This window comes from Oncorhynchus clarkii, chromosome 10 (genome assembly GCF_045791955.1).
Source record: "Oncorhynchus clarkii lewisi isolate Uvic-CL-2024 chromosome 10, UVic_Ocla_1.0, whole genome shotgun sequence".
NCBI lineage: Eukaryota > Metazoa > Chordata > Actinopteri > Salmoniformes > Salmonidae > Oncorhynchus > Oncorhynchus clarkii.
The window spans coordinates 69,223,751-69,248,146 of record NC_092156.1 but is presented as its reverse complement, the minus strand read 5'-3'; positions in this window follow the sequence as shown (position 1 = coordinate 69,248,146).

Genomic DNA, 24,396 nt, shown 5'->3' with positions numbered 1-24,396 from the left:
TCTTCTCTCATCCTCTCTTCTTCCCTCATCTTCTTCTCTCATCTTCTCTTCTCTCATCCTCTCTTCTCTCATCCTCTCTTCTTCCCTCATCTTCTTCTCTCATCTTCTCTTCTACTCTCTTCTCTCATCCTCTCTTCTTCCCTCATCTTCTTCTCTCATCTTCTCTTCTCTCATCCTCTCTTCTCTCATCCTCTCTTCTTCCCTCATCTTCTTCTCTCATCCTCTCTTCTTCCCTCATCTTCTTCTCTCATCCTCTCTTCTTCCCTCATCTTCTTCTCTCATCCTCTCTTCTCTCATCCTCTCTTCTTCCCTCATATTCTTCTCTCATCCTCTCTTCTCTGACCCTCTCTTCTTCCCTCATCTCTTTTTCTCTCATCCTCTCTTCTCTCATCCTCTCTTCTTCTCTCACCCTCTCTTCTTCTCTTATCTTCTTCCCTCATCTTCTTCTCTAATAATCTATTCTTCTCTCATCCTCTCTCTTCTTCCCTCAACTTCTTCTCTCATCCTCTCTTCTTCTCTCATTCTCTCTTCTTCTTTCATCCACTCTTCTTCTTCCCTCATCTTCTTCTCTCATCCTCTCTTCTTCCCTCATCTTCTTCCCTCATCTTCTTCTCTCATCCTCTCTTCTCTCATCCTCTCTTCCTCTCTTCTCACCCTCTCTTCTTCTCTTATCTTCTTCTCTCATCCTCTCTTCTCTGACCCTCTCTTCTTCCCTCATCTTCTTCTCTCATCCTCTCTTATCTGACCCTCTCTTCTTCCCTCATCTTCTTCTCTCATCCTCTCTTCTCTCATCCTCTCTTCTTCCCTCATATTCTTCTCTCATCCTCTCTTCTCTGACCCTCTCTTCTTCCCTCATCTTCTTCTCTCATCCTCTCTTCTCTCACCCTCTCTTCTTCTTCTCTCATTATCTCTTCTTCTCTCATCCTCTCTTCTTCCCTCATCTTCTTCTCTCACCCTCTCTTCTTCTCTTATCTTCTTCTCTCATCCTCTCTTCTTCTTCCCTCATCTTCTTCTCTCATCCTCTCTTCTCTCACCCTCTCTTCTTCTTCTCTCATTATCTCTTCTTCTCTCATCAGCTCTTCTCCTCTCTTCTCCTTTCATCAGCTCTTCTTCTCTCATCCTCTCTTCTTTTCTCATCCTCCATTCTTCTCTCATTCTGTCTTTTTCTCCCACCCTCTCTTCTTCCCTCATCTTCTTCTCTCATCCTTTCTTCTCTCATTCTCACACGATTTGGAAAGGAAGTAGGGTACTGTGTGTGTGTTTGTGTGTGTGTGACGCATTTTATGATGTCAAGCTTGGGAAATCGAGTAGAGATCCTCCTTTTTAAAGGGTTCTTTGTTTGCTTTGAGCCGCAGTGGGGTGTCGACATTGCTGAGGTATGGACACTTGTTGCATTCCTCAGAAATCTTCTAAACAGATTTGTCTGAGACTGGCCTGTATGGGAAATCCCATTCTGACAACCAGAGCATCCTTAGCCTTGAAAGCCCTGCAGGTAAAACGCACCTAGAATTGGGTGATACGGATATGTAGCTTTGTGGTCGTGACTGAAGAGGAGGAGTGGATGGTTTAATGATCGTCTCAATGGCTGACTGCTTTTGGTTCTAGGATTAACACCTACACTCACCAGAGAGAGTGAGAGAGAGAAAGAGAGAGAGAGAGCAACAGAGAGAGAGAGAGGAACAGAGAGAGAGAGAGAGAGAGAGCGCGAGAGAGAGAGAGAGAGAGAGAGAGAGAGAGAGAGAGAGAGAGAGAGAGAGAGAGAGAGAGAGAGAGAGAGAGAGAGAGAGAGAGAGAGAGATTCTGTCTGTACCAATGATTTATATATATACTAGATGACTGACAGTGTTCAATTCTGTGTTGAAACCACAGTGCCTCCATCTTGGCACTCTCCCACTGTAAATAATATTTTGGAAGCTTTAGAAATGCATTTATGAATTGTTTTAGCCACATATATTGTATTAGACACCTTAATGCATACGTTCAGCTAAACAAAAACATTTAAAATAAATAAATATATAAAAACATTTTTAGAAAGTTCTAATGTTACTGTCCCCACTACGATTAAAACACATTTAAATAGATGTGATTTTCCCTTGAAACATTGAATTACTGTATTCAATCAAATTTCAATCAAATGTATTTATAAAGCCCTTCTTACATCAGCTGATATCTCAAAGTGCTGTACAGAAACCCAGCCTAAAACCCCAAACAGCAAGCAATGTAGGTTTAGAAGCACGGTGGCTAGGAAAAACTCCCTAGAAAGGCAAAAACCTAGGAAGAAACCTAGAGAGGAACCAGGCTGAGGGGTGGCCAGTCCTCTTCTGGCTGTGCCGGGTGGAGATTATAACAGAACATGGCCAGGATATTCAAATGTTCATAAATGACCAGCAGGGTCAAATAATAATAATCACAGAAGTTGTTGAGGGTGCAGCAAGTCAGCACCTCACGAGTAGATGTCAGTTGACTTTTCATAGCCGATCATTGAGAGTATCTCTACCGCTCCTGCTGTCTCTAGAGAGATGAAAATAGCAGGTCTGGGACAGGTAGCATGTCCGGTGATCAGGTTCCATAGCCGCAGTTGAAACTGGATAAGCAGCACGGCCAGGTGGACTGGGGACAGCAAGGAGTCATCTTGGTCATTATGACCAAGGCCAGTGCAGAAGTGTTTTGTTCGTCCTCTCGTGTACTTTTGTATTTTTCGTCCTTTTTTGTATATATTTCAATTTATTTTCAATCTCTTCTATTTTCAACCTGCCTCAACCAATGTGATATGGAACCGCTCTTATTTTTTATTTTTAGACCTTATAGCCAGAACCACCGAGCCATCAGAAGCTAACCAGCTAATTAGCTACAAGCTATTTAGTCATTTACCTTCTGCACAGATACCAGCCCTTTTTTTTAGCCTGGATAATACCTGCCAGCCTACCAGTATCTGACTGTTTCTCCATTACAACGCTGGATTCCTGCCGTAAACCCTGGATCATTACTCCTGATCTACACAGCTAGCTAGCTGCCACCGAGTGACCCAGTACCGAAGCTATCCCTGAGCCAGGCCAGGTCCACCTCCCGGCCTACTGAGTTGTTCACCCGGACTCCACCCAAACACGACTAGAATCCACTACTAAACCGGATCCTTGCCGTAAGCTCTGGACCTTGGCACTGGATCACCGCTGCTACCGAGTGGTTATAGTGGCTAACGCCCCTGCCCCGAAGCTAGCACCAGTTAGCCGTGAGCCAGGCGCATCTCCCGGCTGGCTACTAAATTACTACAACACCTCTTTCGCCATCTGGCTTGGATCCTTTGTCGACACGGCGCCCCGCCGCACCACAACGACTGGTCTGCCGACGAATAATCTAATCCTCTGGGCCTTCAACCGGCCTCTGTTGGACATCGGAGCAGATGCTTCTACTAGCCCCGGGCTACTAACTTTAAACGCTGTGTCGCCCACGTGCTAACGTAGTAGCGACTACTCCACGGCTTCCCTGTTCCATCTTTGCTGTCCCCTGGACCCTATGATCACTTGGCTACATAGCTGATGCCTGCTGGACTGTCCATTAATCACGATACTCCATTCTGTTTATTTTGTTTATCTGTTGGCCCCAGCCGCGAACTCAGGCTCTGTGTGTAGTTAACCAACCCTCTCTGCCAATTCATTGCCATTTTACCTGTTGTTGGTGTTTTAGCTGATTAGCTGTTGTTGTCTTATACGTTGTTGTCTTAGCTAGCTCTCCCAATCAACACCTGTGATTGCTTTATGTCTCGCTTTATGCTTCTCTCAAATGTCAATATGCCTTGTATCCTGTTGTTTAGGTTAGTTATCATTGTTTTAGTTTACAATGGAGCCCATAGTTTCACTCATCATGCCTCTGATACCTCCTTTGTCCCACCTCCCACACATGCGGTGACCTCACCCATTATAATCAGCATGTCCAGAGATCAAATCAAATCAAATCAAATCAAATTTTATGCAACCTCTCTTATCATCACTCAGTGCCTGGGCTTACCTCCGCTGTACCTGCACCCCACCATACCCCTGTCTGCACATTATGCCCTGAATCTATTCTACCACGCCCATAAATCGGCTCCTTTTATTCTCTGTCCCCAACGATCTAGACGACCAGTTTTGATGGCCTTTAGCCGTACCCTCATCCTACTCCTTCTCTGTTCCTCGGGTGATGTGGAGGTAAACCCAGGCCTTGCGTGTCCCCAGGCACCCTCATTTGTTGACTTCTGTGATCGAAAAATCCTTGGTTTCATGCATGTTAACATCAGAAGCCTCCTCCCTAAGTTTGTTTTACCCACTGCTTTAGCACACTCCTCCAACCCTGATGTCCTTGCCGTGTCTGAATCCTAGCTTAGGAAGGTCACCAAAAATTCTGAGATTTCCATACCCAACTACATTTTCCGTAAAGATAGAACTGAAAAAGGGGGAGGAGTTGCAATCTACTGCAGAGGTAGCCTGCAAAGTTCTGTCATACTTTACAGGTCTATACCTAAACGGTTCTACCTTCTAATTTAAAAAATGAATCTCTCCCTGGACACCATATGTGAATTGATCACCCCCCATCTAGCTTCAGATTTTGTTCTGTTAGGTAACCAAAACTGGGATATGCTTAACACCCCAGCAGTCCTACAAATTAAGCTAGATGCCCTCAATCTCACACAAATCATCAAGGAACCCACCAGGTACAACCCTAAATCCGTAAACATGGGCACCCTCATAGACATTATCCTGACCAACTTGCCCTCCAAATACACCTCTGCTGTTTTCAATCAGGATCTCAGCGATCACTGCCTCATTGCCTGTAACTGCTATGGGTCAGCGGTCAAATGACCACCCCCCCATCACTGTCAAACACTCCGTAAAACACTTCTGTGAATAGGCCTTTCTAATCGACCTGGCCTGGTATCCTGTTTCTCTCACATGGGTAGACAGACCATTCCATAAAAATGGAGCTCTATAGGAGAAAGCCCTGCCTCCAGCTGTTTCCTTAGAAATTCTCAAGACAGTAAGGAGTATTGCATCTTGTGACCATTGTGTACGTGTAGTTATGTACGGCAGGACCAAATCGGAAAGATAGGTAGGAGCAAGCCCATGTAATGCTTTGTAGGTTAGCAGTAAATCCTTGAAATCAGCCCTTGCCTTAACAGGGTGCCAGTGTAGAGAGGCTAGCACTGGAGTAATATGATCAAATTTTTTAATTCTAGTCAAGATTCTAGCAGCCGTGTTTAGCACTAACTGAAGGTTATTTAGTGCTTTATCCGGGTAGCCAGAAAGTAGAGCATTGCAGTAGTCTTAGCTAGAAGTGACAAAAGCATGGATACATTTTTCTGCATAATTTTTGGACAGAAAGGTTCAGATTTTTGCAATGTTACGTAGATGGAAAAAAGCTGTCCTTGAAACAGTCTTGATATGTTCGTCAAAAGAGAGATCAAGGTCCAGAGTAACGACAAGGTCCTTCACAGTTTTATTTGAGACGACTGTATAACCATCAAGATTAATTGTCAGATTCAACAGAATCTTGTTGTTGAGGCAACCACAAATGAGGACATTGTGCAATATTTTATATATTAGTTTCTAACTAATGTCTGAGACTTTAAAGGAAATTAAGTTCATGAATATATAATTTGATATACAGAAGAATATACATAACTGTCTTATGATATATTATCTTGTTTGATATTGTAAATTTAATTATTTATTGGGACCTAGAACAAGCATCTCTGTTTTGTCCGAGTTTAAAAGCAGAACATTTGCAGCCATCCACTTCCTTATGTCTAAAACACAGGCTTCCAGAGAGGGCAATTTTGGGGCTTCACCATGTTTCATTGAAATGTACAGCTGTGTGTCATCCGCATAGCAGTGAAAGTTAACATTATTTTTCAGAATGACATCACCAAGAGGTCAAATATATAGTGAAAACAATAGTGGTCCTAAAGCGGATCCTTGAGGAACACCGAAATGTACAGTTTATTTGTCAGAGGACAAACCATCCACAGAGACAAACTGATATCTTTCTGACAGATAAGATCGATGGTATCAAAAGCAGCACTAAGGTCTAGGAGAAGGCGGACAGAATCAGAGCCTCGGTCTGACGCCATTAAAAGGTAATTTATCACCTCCACGAGTGCAGTCTCAGTGCTATGATGGGGTCTAAAACCAGACTGAGGCATTTCGTATACATTGTTTGTCTTCAGGAAGGCATTGAGTTGCTGTGCAACAGCTTTCATTCATTCCTATGGAAGACTGCTTCTTTATAGGGAGCGCCAATATAGTCGACCGGTGGATTCAAAGCCTCTCATTGGCCAATACATCACATCCATAATCCAGGTTTTATATACATCATTGGTCTGTACAGCATTAGGGTTGCAGCTGCTTCACATGATGTCACTGATCCTCAAAATGAGAGAGAGAGAGAGGAGAGGAGAGGGGGGAGACAGAGAGAAGGGAGGAGGGGAGAGAGAGAGAGAGAGAGAGGATGAGGTGAGAGGAACAGAGAGCAGGAGCTCAGAAAGCTTAGTTTCAAAAGTCCCTTGGGCTCAGACAGACATTTCGATGGAGCTTCACTAAAAAGAGGCACTGAACGTCGCTCCACAGACAGACAGACAGACAGACAGCCCTGCTCTGAGTGACTGAGCGTCAGAATGGATTGGACATCACATCAGCTCTGTGGCTTATAGGCTGCTGTAAGGCCGTGCCTCACTGTCTCTTCTCTATCACAGTAACTGTGCATCTCAAATGGCACCCTATTCCCTACATAGTGCACTAATTTTGACCAGAGCTCTATGGGCCCTGGTCCATAGTGTTGTACTGTCTACGGTAGGGAATAGGGTGCCATTTGGAACGAAGCCCCTGTCCTCTGTGCTCCACTGACTCTGACCACAGTCTGTGGATTACCATCATAACCCTGACGCTCAGACTTTAAACATTACAGCCAGTCAGTCATATATTCCTGAGGTAAGAGTATATCCAGCGACATCTGTGCCAAAGGGAGCGCTGGGTAAGATTTTAGTGGTTTAAGTGTTTTTTTTTTGTGGTTTGGGTTTGTGATCAAGGTAAAAAGGTTGTTCAAGTTCATTCACTTGTAAGGCTTGGACTGTGTCCCTAGGTTTTGGTTTGTTTGTCTTGTGTGTCCTTGTCGGTGTAAGAGGCAGTAGGTGCGTCATTTGTGTGTGCGTGTGTGTGTGTGTGTGTGTGTGTGTGTGTGTGTGTGTGTGTGTGTTCAACACAATACTTGCCCTGCTGAACCTCCCTCCAGAGATAGACACCATGCTGATTCAGCCATTTTGATCAGCAAGGACCATATGGTGAGGTTAATGATGAATGTTTATCAGGCCAGAGTTGGAACACACACACACTCAGTCCCCGCAGCGTTGGGAAAAAAATGCCAGCTGCATCTCAAATTTCATTCTATTGTATCTCAGTTGGTTAGCCATCCATGGTATCTGCAATATGCTGCTGAGTAGCACTACATTCAAATGATGTTGACGATGGTGTCATTGTGTGTTATCAAACCAGCGCGACTACAATCTGTTATCAGTGCATAACAGGGGAAAGGAAAGGGGACACCTAGTCAGTTGCACAGTGCAATCAACCAAAATGTGTCTTCCTCATTTTAACCCCTCCCAATAACAGAGATAGTGATGATGAAGATGATGAGGATGATGAAGAGCTCTCTTGGTGTGAAGACAACACGGTATAAACAGGGCCTGAGGTGTTGAAACCCCTGAAACTGCCCTGTGGGAAATGTCTTCACCTTCCTTTGATATGTCTACCTGACCAGCCCTGGGGAGAGAGGGAGAGAGGGATATTCTGTCTGAAGAGAAACTGTCATTATACAGGACCCTGCGTCAAGCTGCTCACCGTTTCTCCCTTCTTCCTTCCCAGTCCTTTCTTGTGGCAGGGGAAAAAAGAGAAGGAGGTAAAGAAAGAGAGAGAGAGACAAAGGGATGTTTGCTCTCATTCCCTTTCATGGAACGCCCCGAGCTACTCTCTCTCTCTCTCTCTCTCTCTCTCTCTCATTGTATTCCTGAAGACTTTGATATGATGCCACCTTTGAATTGCCTCGAAGGAAACCAACAGTGATCTGCCTTTGAATGGCCAAACACTATCAATAGAATTCAGTTACAGTATTTTCAATTATTTCGCTTAAATTTTGCAAGACAACGTACTGTTGTTTGGTGATAAAAAGTCAATGACTATTCAGCTTTCGTATTCTTAAGTCTGTTTAAAAATCAATTGCGTAACTAAGCTTTTGCGTTATTCTTTCGCATATATTTTTTAGGAGCTATTGTTGTCGCATATAATTTTATTTTGAATGAGCTACTGTGGTCATTAATGTTGCTATCCTACATATCAACATTGAGGAGGTCCTTTATGCCATTACATGAACACATACACACAGAGACACCAGGGTTTGGGTCAATTCCATTTAAATTTCAGTCTATTCAGAAAGTAAACCAAATTCCAATGCAAAAATGTTCTTATTGAAAAGCATTGGAAGGTAATGGAATTGGAGTTGGAATTTCATTGTACTTCCTGAATTGACTGGAATTTAAATAGAATTGACGCCACGCTGAGACACACACACACACAAGCAGGACAACCTCAAATCACAATGGCCATTTGAAATCCACATTGAAAGAGACATGAGGATTCTCTGTGCCAATGTTGTGTGCCCTGAAATGGAATAGGACTACCAACTAAGTCGCTGTGTTTATCACTGTGTGCTCAGCGAGGTCACAAATTAAACAAGTCAGCATGCACAATGTAGGGAATAGGCTGCCATTTGGGACACATTTCAAGGCTGTAGGGGTGCTGTGAACCCTGGACACTGAACAGGTGTTCCAGACAGTAACAACATCAGACCTCACACCCCTGTCACTACATCATATACCTTCTACCTCCACCCAGTATCGACATCATCTACCATCATCCTCCCCCCAGTCTATACATCCTCTACCTCCTACCTCCCCCAGTCTATATATCATCTACCTACTACCTCCACCCAGTCTATATATCATCTACCTTCTACCTCCACCCAGTATCGACATAATCTACCTCCTACCTCCCCCCAGTCTATATATCATCTACCTCCTACCTCCACCCAGTCACTCCATCCACTACCTCCTACCTCCACCCAGTCTCTACATTCTCTACCTCCTATCTCCACCCAGTCTCTACATCCTCTACCTCCTACCTCCACCCAGTCTCTACATCCTCTACCTCCTACCTCCACCCAGTCTCTCCATCATCTAACTCCACCCAGTCTCTACATCCTCTACCTCCTACCTCCACCCATTCTCTCCAGCCTCTACCTTCTATCTCCACCCAGTCTCTACATCCTCTACCTCCACCCAGTCTCTCCATCCTCAACCTCCTACCTCCACCCAGTCTCTCCATCCTCTACCTCCTACCTCCACCCAGTCTCTCCATCCTCTACCTCCATCCTCCCCACAGTCTCTCCATCCTCAACCTCCTACCTCCACCCAGTCTCTCCATCCTCAACCTCCTACCTCCACCCAGTCTCTCCATCCTCTACCTCCTACCTCCACCCAGTCTCTCCATCCTCTACCTCCATCCTCCCCACAGTTTCTCCATCCTCTACCTACTACCTCCAACCAGTCTCTACATCCTCTACCTCCACAAAGTCTCTCCATCCTCTACCTCCTACCTCCACCCATTGTCTACATCCTCTACTTCCTACCTCCACCCAGTCTCTACATCATCTACCTCCTACCTCCACCCAGTCTCTACATCCTCTACCTCCTACCTCCACCCAGTCTCCACATCCTATACCTCCTACCTCCACCCAGTCTATACATCCTCTACCTTCTACCTCCACCCAGTCTTTCCATCATCTACCTACTACCTCCACCCAGTCTCTACATCCTCTACCTCCTACCTCCACCCAGTCTCTCCATCATCTACCTACTACCTCCACCCAGTCTCTCCATCCTCTACCTCCTACCTCCACCCAGTCTCTCCACCCAGTCTCTCCATCCTCTACCTCCATCCTCTACCAACTACCTCACACCCAGTCTATATACAATCTACCTACTACCTCCACCCAGTCTCTCCATCATCTACCTCCTACCTCCACCCACTCTCTCCATTCTCTACCTCCTACCTCCACCCAGTCTCTATATCCTCTACCTCCTACCTCCACCCATTCTCTACATCCTCTACTTCCTACCTCCACCCAGTCTCGACATCATCTACCTCCTACCTCCACCCAGTCTCTACATCCTCTACCTCCTACCTCCACCCAGTCTCTACATCCTCTACCTCCTACCTCCACCCAGTCTCTCCATCCTCTACCTCCTACCTCCACCCAGTCTCTACATCCTTGACCTCCTACCTCCACCCAGTCTCTCCATCCTCTACCTCCTACCTCTACCAAGTATTTACATCCTCTACCTCCACCCAGTCTCTACATACTTGACCTCCTACCTCCACCCAGTCTCTCCATCCTCTACCTCCTAACTCCACCCAGTCTCTCCATCCTCTACCTCCACCCAGTCTCTCCATCGTCTAACTCCACCCAGTCTCTACATCCTTGACCTCCTGCCTCCACCCAGTCTCTCCATCCTCTACCTCCTACCTCCACCCATTCTCTCCAGCCTCTACCTCCTATCTCCACCCAGTCTCTACATCCTCTACCTCCACCCAGTCTCTCCATCCTCAACCTCCTACCTCCACCCAGTCTCTCCATCCTCTACCTCCTACCTCCACCCAGTCTCTACATCCTCTACCTCCTACCTCCACCCAGTCTCTACATCCTCTACCTCCATCCTCCACAAAGTCTCTCCATCCTCTACCTCCTACCTCCACCCATTCTCTGCATCCTCCACCTCCTACCTCCACCCAGTCTCTACATCCTCTACCTGCTACCTCCACCCAGTCTCTCCATCATCTACCTACTACCTCCACCCAGTCTCTCCATCCTCTACCTCCTTCCTCCACCCAGTCTCTCCATCCTCTACCTCCATCCTCTACCAACTACCTCACACCCAGTCTATATATCATCTACCTACTACCTCCACCCAGTCACTCCATCCTCTACCTCCTCCACCTCCCATCCTCTACCCCCACTCTCTCCATCATCTACCTACTACCTCCACCCACTCTCTCCATCCTCTACCTCCTACCTCCCCCCAGTCTCTCCATCCTCTACCTCCTACCTCCACCCAGTCTCTCCATCCTCTACCTCCTACCTCCACCCAGTCTCTACATCCTCTACATCCTACCTCTACTCAGTATCTACATCCTCTACCTCCACCCAGTCTCTACATCCTCTACCTTCTACCTCCACCCATTCTCTCTAGCCTCTACCTCCTAACTCCACCCAGTCTCTCCATCCTCTACCTCCTTCCAGTCTCTCCATCGTCTAACTCCACCCAGTCTCTACATCCTCTACCTCCTACCTCCACCCAGTCTCAGCATCATCTACCTCCTACCTGCAACCAGTCTCCCCTTCCTCTACCTCCTACCTCCACCCAGTCTCTACATCCTCTACCTCCTACCTCCACCCAGTCTCTCCATCGTCTAACTCCACCCAGTCTCTACATCCTCTACCTCCTACCTCCACCCATTCTCTCCAGCCTCTACCTCCTATCTCCACCCAGTCTCTACATCCTCTACCTCCACCCAGTCTCTCCATCCTCAACCTCCTACCTCCACCCAGTCTCTCCGTCCTCTACCTCCAACCTCCACCCAGTCTCTCCATCCTCTACCTCCATCCTCCCCACAGTTTCTCCATCCTCTACCTACTACCTCCAACCAGTCTCTACATCCTCTACCTCCTTCCTCCACCCAGTCTCTCCATCCTCTACCTCCTACCTCCACCCAGTCTCTACATCCTCTACCTCCTACCTCCACCCAGTCTCTACATCCTCTACCTCCATCCTCCACAAAGTCTCTCCATCCTCTACCTCCTACCTCCACCCATTCTCTACATCCTCTACCTCCTACCTCCACCCAGTCTCTACATCCTCTACCTCCTACCTCCACCCAGTCTCTACATCCTCTACCTCCTCTACCTCCTACCTCCACCCAGTCTCCACATCCTCTACCTCCTACCTCCACCCAGTCTATACATCCTCTACCTTCTACCTCCACCCAGTCTCTGCATCCTCCACCTCCTACCTCCACCCAGTCTCTACATCCTCTACCTCCTACCTCCACCCAGTCTCAGCATCCTCTACCTCCTACCTCCACCCAGTCTCCCCTTCCTCTACCTCCTACCTCCACCCAGTCTCTACATCCTCTACCTCCTACCTCCACCCAGTCTCTCCATCATATACCTACTACCTCCACCCAGTCTCTCCATCCTCTACATCCTACCTCCACCCAGTCTCTCCATCCTCTACCAACTACCTCACACCCAGTCTATATATCATCTACCTACTACCTCCACCCAGTCACTCCATCCTCTACCTCCTCCACCTCTCATCCTCCACCCCCACTCTCTCCATCATCTACCTACTACCTCCACCCAGTCTCTCCATCCTCTACCTCCTACCTCCACCCACTCTCTCCATTCTCTACCTCCTACCTCCACCCAGTCTCTACATCCTCTACCTCCCTTCTCCACCCAGTCTCTCCATCTACCTCCTACCTCCACCCAGTCTTTACATCCTCTACCTCCTACCTCCACCCTGTCTCTACATCCTCTACCTCCATCCTCCACAAAGTCTCTCCATCCTCTACCTCCTACCTCCACCCATTCTCTACATCCTCTACCTCCTACCTCCACCCAGTCTCTACATCCTCTACCTCCTACCTCCACCCAGTCTCTCCATCCTCTACCTCCTACCTCCACCCACTCTCTCCATCCTCTACCTCCATCCTCCCCACAGTTTCTCCATCCTCTACCAACTACCTCACACCCAGTCTATATTTCATCTACCTACTACCTCCACCCAGTCTCTCCATCCTCTACTTCCTACCTCCACCCACTCTCTCCATCCTCTACCTCCATCCTCCCCACAGTTTCTCCATCCTCTACCAACTACCTCACACCCAGTCTATATATCATCTACCTACTACCTCCACCCAGTCACTCCATCCACTACCTCCTCTACCTCCCATCCTCTACCCCCCCACTCTCTCCATCCTCTACCTCCATCCTCCACCCAGTCTCTACATCCTCTACCTCCTACCTCCACCCATTCTCTACATCCTCTACCTCCTACCTCCACCCAGTCTCTCCATCCTCTACCTTCTACCTCCACCCAGTCTCTCATCCTCTACCTCCTACCTCCACCCAGTCTCTACATCCTCCACCTCCTACCTCCACCCAGTCTCAATCCTCTACCTCCCTCCTCCACCCAGTCTCTCCATCCTCTACATCCCTCCTCCCATCCTCCCCCCACTCTCTCCCTCCTCTATCTCCCCCTCCTCTACCTCCCCTTCTCCCCCTCTACCTCCCTCTTCCCATGCTCTCCCCACTCTCTACATCCTCTACCTCCCTCCTCTCATTCTCCACCCTCTCTCTCCATCCTCTTCCTCCCTCCTCTACCTCTCTCCTTCCGTCCTCCTCTCACTCTCTCCCTCCTCTACCTCCCTCCTCCCATCCTTACCCAGTCTCTCCATCCTCTTACTCCCTCCTCCCATCCACCCCCACTCTCTCAGTCCCCTACCTCCCTCCTCCTATCCTCCCCCACTCTGTCCATCCTCTACCTCCCTCCTCCCATCCTCCCCCCACTCTCTCTATTCTCTACCTCCCTCGTCACATCCACCCCCACTCTCTTCATCCTCTTCCTTCCTCCACCCAGTCTCTCCATCCTCTACCTCCTTCCTCCACTTCCTCCCCCCACTCTCTCTATTCTCTACCTCCCTCCTCCCATCCACCCCACTCTCTTCATCCTCTACCTCCCTCCTCCCATCCTCCCCCCACTCTCTCCCTCCTCTAACTCCCTCCTCCCATCCTCCCCCCACTTTCTCTATCCTCTTCCTCATGTCCTCCCCCCACTCTCTCCCCCTTCTACCTCCCACTCTCTCCATCCTCTCCCTGTTGCGACAGACACAGAGAGGGTCAGCCATTTGCATGGCTGTCGGCTGCTCAGTGGTAAGCCGAAAATTGCATTTGTCGATGGGACTGGGATTAACTTATTTTGGATTTACTGGAATGCAGAGGAGTTTGCTAAACAAGCGAGAGAGGGATTGGGGAAGATTGGGCAAAGAAGGAGGAGAGGGAGGTGGGCTTATGTGTGTGTGTGTGTGTGTGTGTGTGTGTGTGTGTGTGTGTGTGTGTGTGTGTGTGTGTGTGTGTGTGTGTGTGTGTGTGTGTGTGTGTGTGTGTGTGTGTGTGTGTGTGTGAGCAAAGGGAGTGACAGTAACAGTAAATAGAAACAAATAAATCCCAATACTTTACTTTCCATGACATGTACAGCATATGTCCATCTGAGTGTTCAGCGCCTGAACCCATAATTCTTTGTAAACATTCCCAATCACCTAACACCCGTTAAATTGGGGGTAATCTCACACAATGCCACGGTAACAAGCAATGGCGATAAGGAAACTATGTCAGCGTTTTTTTACAATCATCTAACGTTAAAAACGTAAATCTCCTTTTCATACGCGGCGAAGCAGCTCACCCCCCCGCCATTACTGTTGAGGAAAGCTTATTTTATTTTTCTTATAGTTATTCGGGGAAACCGAGAAAATATGTTTAGTAAGAGGCTCTGTTTACTTCCCAGGAGAGAAGAAGTGAATAGAAAATGTACATATTTACTGATACTTTCTACAGTACAGTTACTGTGAGCTTCACTGTGTTTGGCCTTGGAACTGGAGATACGTCTCAACCCCAGCATATGCTGTTTCTGGGGGGACTCACAGACTCCGTCTCTTAATTAAACACACACACACACACACACACACACACACACACACACACACACACACACACACACACACACACACACACACACACACACACACACACACACACACACACACACACACACACACACACACACACACACACACACACACACTCCATCTCTTACACACACACTAAGGCTCTTACAAACACACACACACCATCTTTTACACACACACACACACACGCACACACACACGCACACACACACCCGCACACACACACAGTGAGATATCACCAGTGTGATACTGAGTGAGATGCTGCTAATGGTAATGTATAGTGTCTGTTTCAGTGGGGGATTCCTTGGGGCGGTTCCCAGTGTTCTAGCTCAGTGTGGTGTGTGTGTGTGTGTTCTCTCATAGCGTGGTGGGCTTCCTCTCATAATCGTCCATTAGTTTGCCATCTGTGAACTTGTGCTGATGCATCGCCCCTCACTGCAACAACGGCTGCTGTACAGTCCTACTGGTCTGTTCTCTAGTCGGTTTCCTTCTGAAGTCAAGCCTGTGTTTCCAGCACTCGTCTTACTGCACTGGTTCTTGTACAACACAGGGGTTCAGTGAACCATGCTAACCCGATCAGCAGCCTTGCCTGAGAACTGTAAACTGTTTCGCAAATGCAATGTTGTAACATCAGGTGTGTGTGGTTTGGGCATCACCGTAGGCAATACATCTTTACAAGCCATTTGACAAAGTGGGTTACCAGAACATTCTCCATGTCTCTATCTCGGATAACAAGATAGTAACTACAGAACAAAGCCTGAGGATACAATAAGGGCCACAGCTTGAGAGTTGTAATTCAATACGAATACGTGTGTATGTGTGCGTTGGTGTGGACGTGTTTAACAAGAACAGTAAACTAAGAAGAGTTTGACCAACTGGGAACATTTTGTTAGTACCCACAAGGAAAAATACTTTTTTTGTAGGGGGTTTAGGGTTAAGGTTAAAATTAGTGTTAGGATTAGGAGTTGGGGTTAGGTTAAGGGTAGGTTTAGAGTTAGGTTAGGGAAAATCTGATTTTGAATGGGAATCAACTGTGTCCAAAATGTTAGTTAAACAAGGCGTGTGAGTGAGAGTGAGAGAGAGAGGTGTCTCCATCCGCACTAACACTGATGTAGATGCTTCTTCACTCTCATCCATCTGTGAGCGAGCTCTGATCATGGACAGTTAAGTGAGCCCTCATCTAGAACACTTAACCTCATTACGGCATCCTCACTAAGTGGTATGAATGGGACAGCGTATCGAACGACAACTCAAACATTGGCGTGTGGTTTTTACTGACGAGTTCAGAGAGAGTGTGTCGTGCTTCTAGCTGGGTGATTCCCAAATGACACCCTATTCCCTGTTTAGTGCACTACTTCTGACCAGGGCCTTAGTCAAAAGTAGTGCAGTATATAGGGAATAGGGTGCCATTTGGGATGTAGGTACAGGATTTACTTTCTCGACACCAGCACAGGTTCAGTGCACAGCTACTGAGCCCGTATGGTGAGAATATACAGTCGTTTGTCAAGACACATTTTATAAGGTTATTTTGTGAGTGTATACAGGGAGCTTGTATAGGCAAGACCCTACTGTTGGTACGTCTGGTAGCTGTTGCTCTTTCACAGTGTTGCTGTGTCCTTCCTAGTCACTGGATAAAGATAGCCATAGACAACCCTAGATTTAGTTAGAAATACCCACATACAGCCAACATCTTTGAGTCTAGAGACCCCCTCTCTAAAGTTCCCCTTTGTTGCTGAACCCTTAAGTATATTCAAGATGGACAGTGATACTGTAGATAGAGGAGTCATCATGGAGTACAGGGACATAAACAGAGACACCTCTCCACCTCTCCTCTAGTCATGGGTGAAAGAACATGTAGGGCCTGATACAGTGAGACATGACTTCTCTTATCCTTTCTCCTCTTGTTACCCCTCCAGAGTGTAGACTGAACCTGGGTGTTGTGTCTGAGCCAGTAGCTGAACAACATCAGAGTGAACAGGCCCTCCTCAGGGACTTCATGGAGGAAACTCTCTGACTCACACAGTGACACTGGTGTAATCTAGGCAGGGCTACCTTATAGTGACATCCCGTCTTCACTTTTATTCTACTCTTCAGTACTCTTCTCTCCACCTCTCTCCTCCTGTCCTCTCCTCTCCACCTCTCTCCTCCTGTCCTCTCCTCTCCACCTCTCAACCTGTTTAACTGTAGCTGCCTCCACCAAAATGGTAATGTATTTATTCACCTCTGATACAGTTGTTATTATGTATATAGTGCTATTTCTATTGTTTTTAATACCATTGTCCTTATTTTATTTCACTAGTCCTGCATGTTGAAGCTCAGAAGTCCTAAGATGTTCACTGTACCCTGAACACCAGCCCGGTACCTGTCACTGTTAAACACTCTAAACACGGACCAGACGATATCAATAATGCCAATGCGTGATCAGTGTTTTGATTTAGGTTGAGTCCGTCCTCATCATTTATAAACCTCAGAGTTTCTCTCTCGATGAGTCCCACATGGTGTGTTACTTTTGACCAGGGCGCAGAGAAATGTAGAATGCAGACAACATTCTACTGCAGCAAAGACTGGTGGTATATAAGGAGCAGGAGAAGACAACATATTAGTCTAACAGTAGTGGATTAGAGACATATAGAAAACATATTAGTTAACAGTAGTGGATTAGAGACATATAGAATACATATTAGTTAACAGTAGGGGATTAGAGACACATAGAAAACATATTAGTCTAACAGTAGTGGATTAGAGACATATAGAAAACATATTAGTTAACAGTAGTGGATTAGAGACATATAGAAAACATATTAGTTAACAGTAGTGGATTAGAGACATATAGAAAACATATTAGTCTAACAGTAGTGGATTAGAGACATAGAAAACATATTAGTTAACAGTAGTGGATTAGAGACATATAGAATACATATTAGTTAACAGTAGTGGATTAGAGACATATAGAAAACATATTAGTCTAACAGTAGTGGATTAGAGACATATAGAAAACATATTAGTTAACAGTAGTGGATTAGAGACATATAGAAAACATATTAGTAAACAGTAGTGGATTAGAGACATAGAAATACATATTAGTCTAACAGTAGTGGAATAGAGACATATAGAAAACATATTAGTTAACAGTAGTGGATTAGTGACATATAGAAAACATATTAGTTAACAGTAGTGGATTAGAGACATATAGAGCACATATTAGTTAACAGTAGTGGAATAGAGACATATAGAATACATATTAGTTAACAGTAGTGGAATAGAGACATATAGAATACATATTAGTTAACAGTAGTGGAATAGAGACATATAGAAAACATATTAGTTAACAGTAGTGGAATAGAGACATATAGAATACATATTAGTTAACAGTAGTGGAATAGAGACATATAGAAAACATATTAGTCTAACAGTAGTGGATTAGAGACATATAGAATACATATTAGTTAACAGTAGTGGAATAGAGACATATAGAAAACATATTAGTTAACAGTAGTGGAATAGAGACATATAGAATACATATTAGTTAACAGTAGTGGAATAGAGACATATAGAATACATATTAGTTAACAGTAGTGGATTAGAGACATATAGAATACATATTAGTCAAACAGTAGTGGATTAGAGACATATAGAAAACATATTAGTTAACAGTAGTGGATTAGAGACATATAGAATGCATATTAGTCTAACAGTAGTGGAATAGAGACATATAGAATACATATTAGTCTAACAGTAGTGGATTAGAGTCATATAGAGTACATATTAGTCTAACAGTAGTGGATTAGAGACATATGGAATACATATTAGTTAACAGTAGTGGATTAGAGACATATAGAATACATATTAGTCTAACAGTAGTGGATTAGAGACATATAGAATACATATTAGTTAACAGTAGTGGATTAGAGACATAGAAAACATATGAGTTAACAGTAGTGGATTAGAGACATATAGAATACATATTAGTTAACAGTAGTGGAATAGAGACATAGAAAACATATTAGTTAACAGTAGTGGATTAGAGACATATTGAATACATATTAGTCTAACAGTAGTGGATTAGAGACATATAGAAAACATATTAGTTAACAGTAGTGGATTAGAGACATAGAAAACATATTAGTTAACAGTAGTGGAATAGAGACATATAGAATACATATTAGTCTAACAGTAGTGGATTAGAGACATATAGAATACATATTCGTCTAACAGTAGTGGATTAGAGACATATAGAATACATATTAGTCTAACAGTAGTGGATTAGAGACATATAGAAAACATATTAGTTAACAGTGGTGGATTAGAGACATAGAAAACATATTAGTTAACAGTAGTGGATTAGAGACATATAGAATACATATTAGTCTAACAGTAGTGGATTAGAGACATATAGAGTACATTTTAGTCTAACAGAAGTGAATTAGAGACATATGGAATACATATTAGTTAACAGTAGTGGATTAGAGACATATAGAATACATATTAGTCTAACAGTAGTGGATTAGAGACATATAGAATACATATTAGTTAACAGTAGTGGAATAGAGACATGGAAAACATATTAGTTAACAGTAGTGGATTAGAGACATATAGAATACATATTAGTCTAACAGTAGTGGATTAGAGACATATATAAAACATATTAGTTAACAGTAGTGGATTAGAGACATAGAAAACATATTAGTTAACAGTAGTGGAATAGAGACATATAGAATACATATTAGTCTAACAGTAGTGGATTAGAGACATATAGAATACATATTAGTCTAACAGTAGTGGATTAGAGACATATAGAATACATATTAGTCTAACAGTAGTGGATTAGACACATATAGAAAACATATTAGTTAACAGTGGTGGATTAGAGACATAGAAAACATATTAGTTAACAGTAGTGGATTAGAGACATATAGAATGCATATTAGTCTAACAGTAGTGGAATAGAGACATATAGAATACATATTAGTCTAACAGTAGTGGATTAGAGACGTATAGAGTACATATTAGTCTAACAGTAGTGGATTAGAGATATATAGAATACATGTTGGTTAACAGTAGTGGATTAGAGACATAGAAAACATATTAGTTAACAGTAATGGATTAGAGACATATAGAAAACATATTAGTTAACAGTAGTGGATTAGAGGCATATAGAATACATATTAGTCTAAAAGTAGTGAATTAGAGACATATAGAAAACATATTAGTTAACAGTAGTGGATTAGAGACATATAGAATACATATTAGTTAACAGTTGTGGAATAGAGACATATAGAATACATATTAGTCTAAAAGTAATTGGTTAGAGACATATAGAAAACATATTAGTTAACAGTAGTGGATTAGAGACATATAGAATACATATTAGTTAACAGTTGTGGAATAGAGACATAGAAAACATATTCGTTAACAGTAGTGGATTAGAGACATAGAAAACATATTAGTCTAACAGTAGTGGATTAGAGACATATAGAATACATATTAGTTAACAGTAGTCGAATAGAGACATAGAAAACATATTAGTTAACAGTAGTGGATTAGAGACATATAGAAAACATATTAGTCTAACAGTAGTGGATTAGAGACATATAGAAAACACATTAGTCTAACAGTGGAATCCTGATAGCAACATGTGCAACTCTAAATCCTGTAAAGCACTCAGTAAGACATCCAGCAGTAACTATATAAAGTAGTGTACATTGTGGTTGGAACACTGTTTTACAACTGGACATTAAAATTGGTACTGAAAAATGAAATGACTCAATGCCCACAACACCAACATACATACATACATTCCCTCTCTTCCTCTCCTCCATTCAGCTCCTGTTGACTGCATCTACACGGTGTGTGTGTGAGATTGATTGATTGATTGGCAGCGAGGAGGAGAGGGAGTCGGGCATCGGCTCAGAATATGAATGCAGCTCAATCAATAGTGTTTATGATAAAGGCTGTCTCCGTATCAGCGTCCATCTTGTGTTACATTCCCTCCGCTGCAGATAAGACTGTAAAACCAACAACATGCTCTCAGATAAACTCTGTATACCAGCCTAGTTGGATCCTATTGGATACCAGAATGTGTAGATAACAGTGGATACGAGGCGTTTGTCGGGTACATCATGTCTGTAGCCCTGAACAACTACACTGATACAAGCTCATCCAGTGTGCAGGTGGTGTCCCGACATGCCAGCTCCCTGCGGACGTCCTCCCTGAGACTGCATCTGAAATGGTCGACCAAGGCCCTGTCGTTCCATCCTGCTCCTGCGGCCAAGGTCCTGAACTCCAGAGCAAAGTCCTGAGCGCTCCTCGTCTCCTGCCGCAGGTGGAACAGCCGTTCACCCGCCGCCCGACCCTCTGGTGGATGGTCAAAAACAGCTCGGAATCGGCGGGTGAACTCTGGGTAATTATCCCTCGCCGAGTCCGGGCCATTCCATACTGCGTTGGCCCACTCGAGGGCTCGCCCAGTCAAGCAGGAGACGAGGGCGCTCACGCTCTCCTCTCCAGAGGGAGCAGGACGCACGGTAGCCAGGTATAGCTCCAGTTGAAGGAGGAAACCCTGGCACCCAGCCGCCGTTCCGTCATACTCCCGTGGGAGTGTCAACCGCAGAATCCCGCACCACCCATGGAATCAGCAGGAACAGGGGGTGCGGGATTCTGTCACGTATTAACAAGGTAGGTGGAATCAAGCGCAGAGAGCAGGTGCAGTGAGTCGATAGTTTATTCTCCGGAACAAACACTGAAAACCCGAAAACAGGGTGAAATAATCCAACACAGGATTAAGATATATCGGAGCAAATAACACAATACGTATTCACTAAAATACATGAAACCAAAACAATCCCGCACGAAACAAGGGCGGGACAACCTACTATAAATAAGGACGTCAATAAACTAAAATACACACAGGTGAAACTAATAAGACAAAACCAACAGACAAACGAAAAAGGGATCGATGGTGGCTAGTAGGACGGTGACGACGACCGCCGAGCACCGCCCGAACAGGCAGGGGAGCCAACTTCGGCGGAAGTCGTGACACCATGTTTTTTAGCCGTAAACATTTTGTGTCACTATGACAGGAAATGCTGTTTTTTGGGAGTAAACATTTTGTGTCACTATGACAGGAAATGCTGTTTTTTGGGAGTAAACATTTTGTGTCACTATGACAGGAAATGCTGTTTTTTGGGAGTAAACATTTTGTGGAACCACGCTTTGTCATTTCAAGTCACAAACACTGTATATGTTATGCTATTCAAACCCCCAAATACAGAGGCAGATGGCACAATACATGAGCTATTCACCAAGACGCGACAAGATCACATTTCTTTCAACTTGAGGTCACAGTTCTTTGACCCACATTCTCTTCAGTTGTCTTGTGTGGTTGTTATGGTTACGCTTTGCTTTCTTTTCTCCGGTAGATGGGTTTGGTTCAAATAATCAAGTTGACTCAAAAGAGAAAGAGTTTTATTGTTTATTTTGCCTATTCTGAAAGAAACTCGAGAAACCATAAAACTATCGTCTGTCATTGGTTCCATCATCCTTATTAACCTCGCTGTCCCTCTCAGTCACCTGAATCAGAAATGTAGCAGGCAAGAGAGAACAGCTGAACAACTATGTTGGCTCAATCCTATGATCCTGCGGTGTTATACTCCCAGCCTCATAAAACCTTTAGCCTCGGGCGGAGCTCGCAGCCGCGGATCAGAAATAAGCTCTAGCTTCTTCTAGTTTCTGTAGACACACACACACACACACACACACACACATAACGACTCAGTGTGAAACCATCTGGAATCGTCGTGGGAAAGATTAAGAGTAATACATTTCAACTACGATGGTACGACCACTCAGTCTGTCTACATCCAGAGATGTTTCTGTTTCTGCAGGGGTTGCAAAACGCAGTCATTAAGGCCAAACGTGCGTACACACAGCATTTCTCTTTTCACTACTAAGTTTTTTAAATCTTTCAGGCTTTACAGGGCCAAAAAGCATCTGGTGAGCGCTCCTGTTGTGTTGAGTCCACACAAAACAAAATGGAGATGGATTGTCGAAGAGGGAGGCAGAGTGGTACAAATGTATTGTTGTAATGTTTCTAACTTTTTACCAAAATACATCTGCAGATACGCAAAGGGAAGTCTCTCTCCGTTTCTCGTCAGACACTGAAAACACAAATAAAAAACACACAAGATAGAAAACACAAAGTGCAGGAGTTTGAGAAACCTGTCCCAGTAGGGGAAACCTGTCCCAGTATGGGAAACCTGTCCCAGTAGGAGAAACCTGTCCCAGTAGGGGAAACCTGTCCCAGTAGGGGAAACCTGTCCCAGTAGAAACCTGTCCCAGTAGGGGAAACCTGTCCCAGTAGGAGAAACCTGTCCCAGTAGGGGAAACCTGTCCCAGTAGGGAAAACCTGTCCCAGTAGGGGAAACCTGTCCCAGTAGGGGAAACCTGTCCCAGTAGGGGAAACCAGTTGTTCATTGTTTGACAGAAATCTCATCTTTACTAGACGATGTGAGACCAGGAAGTAGAAGAGAAGTCTGTAGTGCTGACGAACCGCTGTCCTGTTCTATTTCCTTCATTTTGTCTCCCAAATACGCCAAACTGCTAATTATTTTCTACCACGCTGCAAACGTTAGGGTGGATGCAAATGTGGGATGTATTCCGGTTGATGCGACCTTGGCTTTGACAGAGCATGTGCAACACAACAACACAGCTGGATATAGAGGTCAGAGCTAGCTACTGTAGCTACTCACTAAATAACGCCTATACATAATTGGTTCAAATCACATGATGCACACCAGATGATGTCATCGGAAACACTTATCTTCCTATATATTTTTGACAACAAAACATAGTTACGCGCCATTTTCACATATGTTGATGTCTGGGTGGCGCTAGAGATGATGACAACGAAGTTGAACACTTCTATAATTTGACTTTAAGCCGCCTCACACTGTGCGTTGCTCTAACAAAGGTCACATTGAATGTAAAAGCTTAGCACCAAACACCAGGATATGCATCCATCCTAAGTGTCCGGAACATTCCTTCAGACTGTACTGAGTGGTGACACATGCACAATTATATTTGTACAGTAATAATCGAGGTTGTGAGAATGCAGGAAAAACAAATACCATGGGAGCGAACAGAGATTTTATATTGCTGACATTTTGTCTCTAAAACCTTTTTACATCGTCTGTGACCTCTGCTTTATTGTAAAACCTAATTAAACCAATCCAACAAAGGGCGAAAGAGGTGAAGAAATTACTTTAAAAAAGAGTCCGAATGGGGTAGAGAACGAAGAATTTCTATTGCTGACATTTAGTCTCTAAGACCTTTTTACATCATCTCTGATCTCTGCTTTATTCTCAACCAAGAAAAGTAACAATGGGTGAAAGAGGTAGAGAAGAGAACATAACTTTCCAAAATAAAAAGGAGTCACAAACTCGCCGCAGACTTTAATTAGAGGTTATTCATTTTGGGGGGGGGGAATTCTTTATTTATTTCCGCAGCTGCGTCACAA